The following is an 8,868-nucleotide window of genomic DNA, read 5'->3' as shown; positions in this document are numbered from 1 at the left end:
CAAGAAATAACTAGAGTTAAAGCAGATTTTTATAAGGATGGGTCTATTCAGTAGGCCTCTAAGGCATTATTCCATATTTGGGGAAATATGCTTACTTGCTCTCTTTCCCTGAGTACGATGAGAAAATTGATGCTACTGTCTACTGTCAGGCAATTATATTTGCTTAGCATTGGACAAATATGCATGGTTTAAATGAAGGCCTATACAAACACATCCACATTGTCATCACAAATAGTCAATCAGGCAACCACCAGCCATGCTGCAAAGAATTACTAAGTGGATGGATAATTTATTTTTTCTCCTAGAGATAATTACAGAAACACATATGCCCATCTAGAATTGCTTCTTTTACTGTTTTTTTTGTAGGTTTAAACAAACAACACAAAACATTTCTAAGCATTATGTCATATTCTCATTGCAGACAGTCAGCTTTAGCCTGCACATCCTCCATTATTGTGGATGTGGTGTGATGGCTCTTTGCTCTGCCTTCAAGTTAGTTGACTAAGACCAGAGCTGTGCTGACCTTTGTGAGTGCAGTTAGTGGCTGAAGGCTATTTCTTGTGCAGTTAATGATGTAGAAAAAATGTATGTGTAATGTTTGTACAGTTATTGTACAATCATCATCATCATCACCACCATCATCCTCATCATCATCGTTCTATTGAGTTGTATTGAACATCAAAAATTGAACAAAACAACAAATTAAGGCCTTTGGGTCTTTGGAAAATAATTTTTTTCTGGTTACAACAACAGATAAAACAGCAAATATTTTAAACATTACATGTTAAAAAAATTGCTATCTTGCTGCATAGATTCCCCCACCGCCACCAAAAATTATTGAGAAATAACAAACATAGACCAAAAAAGACAAGTTTTCTATATAATATCAATACATCAGAGGTATCTGTAGGCATATCTCAACGTTGGAGTGGCAAGAACTACAGTAGGGGAGAACGGGGTAATTTGTCACATGGGTTGGATGTCACATTCGTTATATCTCGCCACCAGAGCGCGCTAGCTCTGAAATGTTGATATAAAAAAGGTCCAGAATTGGGATCAGAGGTCACATACATAGACTTCCTTGGAGTTAGACTGCTGCATTTCAGGTGAGAGGATGTTTTGTGTTTTTCATGTCAAATTCAAAATATTTTGCTTCTCAGTATTTTTCTTCTAGGCTTTTACACAATGGGTTTATAACAAAACACTTGTTACCCTCAGAAAGTGTGAAGGGTAAACCATAGTTTAGATTGTGGTTAGCAAGCTAATTAGTTGTCAGATGGTTGTTGGCCTTGATGCTAGCAAGAAATTCAAGTTGGGGTTGGTCGTCAAATTTTTTGGGGGGTTGGTTGTCACATGTTATCTCAAGGCTGCAGCCAGAAAAGGAACTCAATAACGAAAGAAATTGTCAAGCTGTATCCTCACTGACACCCCAGAGAAGGAAAGAATAGAGCAGGAAAAGGCAGCTAGCAAGCAAAAGAAAAAAGGGCAACAAAATCAAAACAACCCAGTGCATCCCAAACTAGACCAGCTGCCAAGGCTACATTAAGTTATGTAGGCCTATTTGTCAACTTGACAATGCAATTAAACATTCAAATTTGGTTCTGCCTCCTTGCCTTCTTTTTAAGATTTTTCCCATTAAGATAACATTGTGACAAACAACCCCATAGTGTGTGACAACCGACCCCTTGATGGGGTTGGTTGTCACAATGTGTCAGAGTGTCTTTGATGGTAAATTACTTCTTCATTACAATAAGTTGGAAAAAAAGAGAGACACACATTTCTAGCCAACACCTTATGCTTCAATTTAATGTAGGAATGGCTATTGACAGATGTTTTGGTGATGAGCAATTCTCACTAGAGTAAAAAGTGTGCCTACTTACCCCGTTCTCCCCTACAGGTCCTTCTTTTGTTGTTTTAATACTGATGATTTTGGCATACATCTCATGAAAACCCCAAATTCCTATCTCAAAAAATTAGCATATCATGAAAAGGTACTCTAAAGGAGCTCTTAACCTAATCATCTGAATCAACTAATTAACTCTAAACACCTGCAAAAGATTCCTGAGGCTTTTAAAAACTCCCAGCCTGGTTCATTACTCAAAACCGCAATCATGGGTAAGACTGCCGACCTGACTGCTGTCCAGAAGGCCATCATTGACACCCTCAAGCAAGAGGGTAAGACACAGAAAGAAATTTCTGAGCGAATAGGCTGTTCCCAGAGTGCTGTATCAAGGCACCTCAGTGGGAAGTCTGTGGGAAGGAAAAAGTGTGGCAGAAAACGCTGCACAACCAGAAGAGGTGACCGGACCCTGAGGAGGATTGTGGAGAAGGGCCGATTCCAGACCTTGGGGGACCTGCGCAAGCAGTGGACCGAGTCTGGAGTAGAAACATCCAGAGCCACCGTGCACAGGCGTGTGCAGGAAATGGGCTACAGGTGCCGCATTCCCCAGGTCAAGCCACTTTTGAACCAGAAACAGCGGCAGAAGCGCCTGACCTGGGCTACAGAGAAGCAGCACTGGACTGTTGCTCAGTGGTCCAAAGTACTTTTTTCGGATGAAAGCAAATTTTGCATGTCATTCGGAAATCAAGGTGCCAGAGTCTGGAGGAAGACTGGGGAGAAGGAAATGCCAAAATGCCTGAAGTCCAGTGTCAAGTACCCACAGTCAGTGATGGTCTGGGGTGCCATGTCAGCTGCTGGTGTTGGTCCACTGTGTTTTATCAAAGGCAGGGTCAATGCAGCTAGCTATCAGGAGATTTTGGAGCACTTCATGCTTCCATCTGCTGAAAAGCTTTATGGAGATGAAGATGTCATTTTTCAACAAGACCTGGCACCTGCTCACAGTGCCAAAACCACTGGTAAATGGTTTACTGACCATGGTATTACTGTGCTCAATTGGCCTGCCAACTCTCCTGACCTGAACCCCCATAGAGAATCTGTGGGATATTGTGAAGAGGAAGTTGAGAGACACCAGACCCAACACTGTGGATGAGCTTAAGGCCGCTATCGAAGCATCCTGGGCCTCCATAACACCTCCAGCAGTGCCACAGGCTGATTGCCTCCATGCCACGCCGCATTGAAGCAGTCATTTCTGCGAAAGGATTCCCGACCAAGTATTGAGTGCATAACTGAACATAATTATTTGAAGGTTGACTTTTTTGTATTAAAAACACTTTTCTTTTATTGGTCGGATGAAATATGCAAATTTTTTGAGATAGGGATTTTTGGTTTTTCTTTAATTTTTTGCCAATATCATCAATATTAAAACAATAAAAGGCTTGAACTACTTCAGTTGTGTGCAATGAATCTAAAATATATGAAAGTCTAATGTTTATCAGTTGTTCTGCCTTCCATTTAATTTCATGCCTGAGCTTAGTTTCACCCACGTAAATCTTATGGTGAATACCGCCACCTAGTGGACCTTTACGGGTTACTGCGCCTACTGCGCAATTCTACTTCCTGTTAGTTCCGGTCAGTGTTTTCAAGTGTTTCTGCCGTAAAGCCACGGACTTCATCTCTCTCGCAATCCATATCTTTTCACACTCGAGCCTTGGACAATATTAGTCTGTAAGTAATCCTTTGTGTGAGATTCAGTTTGTAAACGAAATTGCATTGTTATTTTGTTGTATATTTCGATCTATTTGGCTCTTGAAATGATGTTTACTTTGCCTGGAAATGTTGGCTAATCTCATTCTACTTAGCTATGCTAGGTCACGTTTTGTGTTGGTTGAAAATAGATCGCTGGATTGTGTGTAGATTCATGTCATGTGGAAATGTTTAAGTATGTGAGATTCATGTATCTCTATTTCGTTTTCTGTTTACAGTTTTACAGTAAAGAGAAGTGTATGAAGAATGAAAGAAAGAAAATAAAAGGACAAAATCACACTTCAGCTTGCCTTCTCTTGAACTGTTCGCTAGCTGTCTAGTTCTGCACCAGTAACGCAGGCCGAGGGCAGCATAGTAAAAAGACTACAGCGCGGCGGGCCCAAGTAAGAAGATTAGGATGGAAAAAGAAGTCATGAGCGAACACTCAATCAGCCCAGAGCAGAATGTCGTCGAACAGGCAACTGGTGGAGCTCCAGTAGAGCCTACCACAGCAGATATTCACCTGTCAACTGAACGGGGAGAGCCATTTCTTACACCACAAGATGCCCAGTCACAAGCATCCCATCACCCCTCACACTGCTCCAGCAGGAGATCAACGTCAACTGCCAGAGCCATGGCACGCGCCAAACTAAAAGCTGCACAGGCAGAGTTAGATTTCGCTGCAAAAGAAGCCAGCATGATGATACAGAAAGCTGAACTCGAAGCCAATCTCCACCTCCTCAGCTGCCAAAAGAATGCTGCTGCACGCAAGGCTGAAGCGGCCGCATACGAGGAGGAAGAGGAGATTGAAAGCGGGGAGAAGCGCCATGGGCCATACGTTCCAGGACGGCCCCTCAATGCAGCGGAACGAGCCGGTAACTATGTCCAGCAACACGCAGCGCTGTTTCATAGACAACCACAGCCACTGACACACACACCAGTGGAGCCCCAAATAACACCCAGACACCAAGTCGCCGCAGCCGGGCCAGCCGCAGTGGGGCCCCAGAGAACACTCACACATCAAGCCGCTGGAGCCGGGCCAGCTGTTCGCCAACATCCGATGCCAAACGCCACGCACATCAAAAAAGAAGAACCCAGCGTGAGGCCTCCACCCAGGGCACATCTTGACAAACTACAGTCGCTTACAAACCCCCAGAGAGTGACCTCACACGAGCCACATCAAACACAAGACCTGGCCAGGTATCTCATGCGGCGAGAGCTCCTCAGCTCAGGCCTTCTCAAGTTCGACGACCGCGCTGAAAACTACTGGTCGTGGAAAGCATCGTTCGTGACCGCCACACAAGAGCTAAACCTCTCCTATAGAGAGGAGCTGGACTTGCTAGTCAAATGGCTTGGTGCCGAGTCAGCCGAACATGCAAAACTAATCCGCTCAGTGCACGTCCTCAATCCCGCCGCCGGCCTCAGCATGGTGTGGCAACGCCTAGAAGATTGTTACGGCACACCTGAGGTCATCGAGCATGCACTGTTTAAAAAGCTGGAAGATTTCCCTAAGCTAAACAACAAAGACGGCGCCAAGCTCCGGGAACTGGGCGACATCCTCCTCGAACTGGAATGCGCGAAGGCGGATGGATACCTCCCTGGCCTCGCCTTCCTAGACACGGCCCGGGGGGTAAACCCCATTGCGGAAAAGCTGCCCTATAGCCTCCAAGAGAAATGGATCACCACGGGGTCCAGGTTCAAGGAACAACACGGAGTAGCCTTCCCTCCATTCCCAGTCTTCTCAGACTTCGTCCGCCAGCAGGCCAAAGTCCGGAACGACCCCAGCTTCGCTTTCGCCACCTCCACGCCGTCCAGACCCGACAAGGTCGTAAAACCCAGCCAGAACGCTACGGTCGCCGTGCACAAGACGGAGGCTACGTCCAAGTCCAGCGACAGTCATACCGGTTCCACGGAGAAGAGCACCAGCGCACCAGACCGGGAGTGTCCACTGCACAAGAAGCCACACCCACTCAAAAAGTGTAGGGCTTTCAGACTAAAGACTATCGACGAACGCAGGGCATATCTGAAAGACAACCACATATGCTACAAGTGTTGTGGGTCAACTCAGCACCTCGCAAAAGATTGCAAAGCGCCCACCAAATGCACCGAGTGCAACAGCGAAAGACATATAGCAGCTCTCCACCCTGGTCCTCCGCCACCTGCAGAGAACGCCAAAGCAGTCAAGGATGAAAGCGGGGAGCCAACGGAGGACACACCGGCAGCCGTGTCCAACTACTGCATCGAGGTCTGCGGTAATGCAAACACCCCACGCTCATGTGCCAAGATCTGCCCCATTAAAGCCTTTCCTGCAGGGAAAAAAGAAAAAGCAATCAAGATGTACGCAGTGCTGGACGAGCAGAGTAACAAGTCTCTCGCCAAAGCAGAGTTCTTCAACCTCTTCGGTGTCAAAGCCAGCCCAGCACCGTACACGCTGAGAACCTGCTCGGGGACTACAGAGACCTCCGGCAGGCGAGCCAGCAACTTCGTGCTTGAGTCCACGGATGGGAAACTGCAACTCCCGCTCCCCACGCTGATCGAGTGCGACATGGTGCCCGACGACAGATCAGAAATCCCGTCACCGGACGTGGCATACAACCACCCACACCTCCAGCCAGTCGCGCACAAGATCCCCGCTGTGGACCCAGACGCACCCATCCTCCTGCTCTTGGGAAGGGACATCCTGAGAGTCCACAAGGTACGGGAGCAGATCAACGGGCCACACAACGCTCCTTATGCGCAACGGCTTGACCTAGGCTGGGTCATCGTGGGCGAAGCCTGCCTGGATGCTGTCCACAAACCAGCCGAAGCCAACGTGTACAAGGCAAGTGTGCTACCCAACGGTCGAGCATCTTTTCTCTGTCCCTGTCCGAACAACATCCAGGTGAAGGAGGACTACAGTGGCAAGTCACACCGCCACCAATGTCTCTCCGCCACCCAGCAGGACGACCCGGACCAGGCAACGAGCACAGATGGGCTGGGGCACTCCATCTTCGAGAGCTCGAGAGACGACAACAAACCAGCGCTGTCGATGGACGACAAAGCGTTCCTGACCATCATGGACAAGGAGGTCTACCAGGATGACGACCACAGCTGGGTAGCACCCCTGCCGTTCCGGTCGCCACGACGACTCCTCCCCAGCAACCGGGAACAAGCAGTGAATCGTCTAGCGTCACTCAGGAAGACTCTGGAGAAAAAGCCAGAAATGAAAAGTCACTACACCGAGTTCATGCAGAGAATGCTGGACAACGACCAAGCTGAGCGCGCGCCACCCCTGGAGCCAGGTAAAGAACATTGGTACCTGCCCACGTTCGGCGTGTACCACCTGAAGAAGCCGGGTCAGATAAGAGTAGTGTTCGACTCAAGCGCCGAATGTCAAGGCACCAGCCTGAACAACGTGCTCCTCAGCGGCCCTGATCTGAATAACACCCTCCTGGGGGTGCTCCTTCGATTCAGAAAAGAGCCAATCGCCGTTACAGCAGATGTGCAACAAATGTTTTACTGCTTTGTGGTCAGAAACGATCATAGAGACTACCTCCGCTACCTCTGGTATGAGGACAACGACTTCAGCAAGCCCGTAGTGGAGTACCGGATGAAAGTCCACGTCTTTGGGAATACCCCATCCCCAGCCATCGCCATCTACTGCATGAGGCGAGCCGCCGAGAGAGGCGAAGCGGAATATGGCTCCGACGCAAGACAGTTCGTGGAGCGCCAGTTCTATGTCGATGACGGGCTGACCTCTGTCGCCACACCCAAGCAAGCGATAGACCTCATCACAAGAACCAAAGAAATGCTCGCAGAGTCGAACGTACGGCTGCATAAAGTAGCATCAAACAGCGAGCAGGTGATGGAAGCCTTACCTGAACAAGACCGCTCCAAGGACCTGAAGGACCTGGAACTCGGCGTCGATCCTCTCCCCCTCCAGCGAAGCCTGGGCCTATCCTGGAACCTGGAAGCGGACAGCTTTACCTTCTTAGTGTCCCGGGAAGAGAAGCCGTACACAAGAAGAGGTATCTTGTCCACGGTCAACAGCCTATACGACCCCCTGGGGTTCGTCGCTCCTGTCGTAATGCAAGGAAAAGCATTAGTGAGAGAACTGTCAACAGAGCAGGGGTGGGACACTCCACTCGACCCAGAGAAGGAGACTCAGTGGAACACGTGGAAGGACTCACTAAAAGCTCTGGAAGACCTGCACATAAAGAGGTGCTACATCCCCGGGCTACTGACTTCAAGTTCAAGGCGAGAACTCTGCATCTTCTCCGATGCCTCCACAGTAGCCATAGGCGCCGTCGCTTACCTGAGGGCAGTCACCGCTGACGGCAAACCACATGTGGGCTTCATCATGGGAAAGTCCAGGCTGGCCCCCCGTCCTGCTCACACCATCCCCCGCCTCGAGCTCTGTGCGGCCGTGCTTGCTGTCCAGATCTACGAGCTGATCAGAGACGAGATGGACATCGACGTGGACGCTGTCAGGTTCTTCACGGACAGTAGAATCGTGCTTGGCTACATTCACAATTCGTCAAGAAGATTCTACGTCTACGTAGCCAACCGGGTGACCCGCATCAGGCAATCCACCCATCTAGACCAGTGGTCCTACACCCGCACGGACCTGAATCCTGCGGACCACGCTACAAGGTTCATGCCAGCAGCAGAGCTACAGCAAAGCAGTTGGTTCTCCGGGCCTAGCTTCCTCTCACGCGAGACCGCAAAGGAGCCTCCAGAACCCAACGTCTTCACCCTCGTGGAACCTGAAGCAGACGCAGAGATCCGACCCGAGGTTGCGGTTCTAGCTACCAGAGCCGTGGATGCTCCTCTGGGCTCCCAGCGCTTCGAAAGGTTCTCTAGCTGGAGGAACCTCTGCAAAGCTACAGCCAGGCTGATCCATGTTGCCGCATCTTTCAGAGGCAGTCCACCCAACTCATCGCACAACAGGTGGGGCTCTTTCAGGGACGCACTCACCACGGGCGAGCTGTCCCACGCAGAGAGCGTCATCATCCGTGCAGTCCAGCACGATGCCTACAAAACGGAACTAGAGTGCCTCAGAGAGAGCAAGGCACTTCCCAAGCAGAGTCCCCTCAAGAAGCTCAATCCAGTGACCGATGAAAGCGGCCTGCTGCGGGTAGGAGGTCGCATCTCGTCCGCTCCAGGCCTGCCAACGGAAGAGAAGCATCCTCTGATTATCCCACACACTCACCACATCGCCACACTGCTGGTGAGGTACTACCACGAACAAGTAGTGCACCAGGGGCGTCACATAACGGAGGGTGCTGTGAGAGCAGCTGGATACT

Source organism: Ammodytes marinus (genome assembly GCF_949987685.1).
Source record: "Ammodytes marinus genome assembly, chromosome: 4".
NCBI classification, from domain to species: domain Eukaryota; kingdom Metazoa; phylum Chordata; class Actinopteri; order Uranoscopiformes; family Ammodytidae; genus Ammodytes; species Ammodytes marinus.
The sequence above is the reverse complement of the archived record's forward strand: the minus strand, read 5'-3'. Positions refer to the sequence as shown.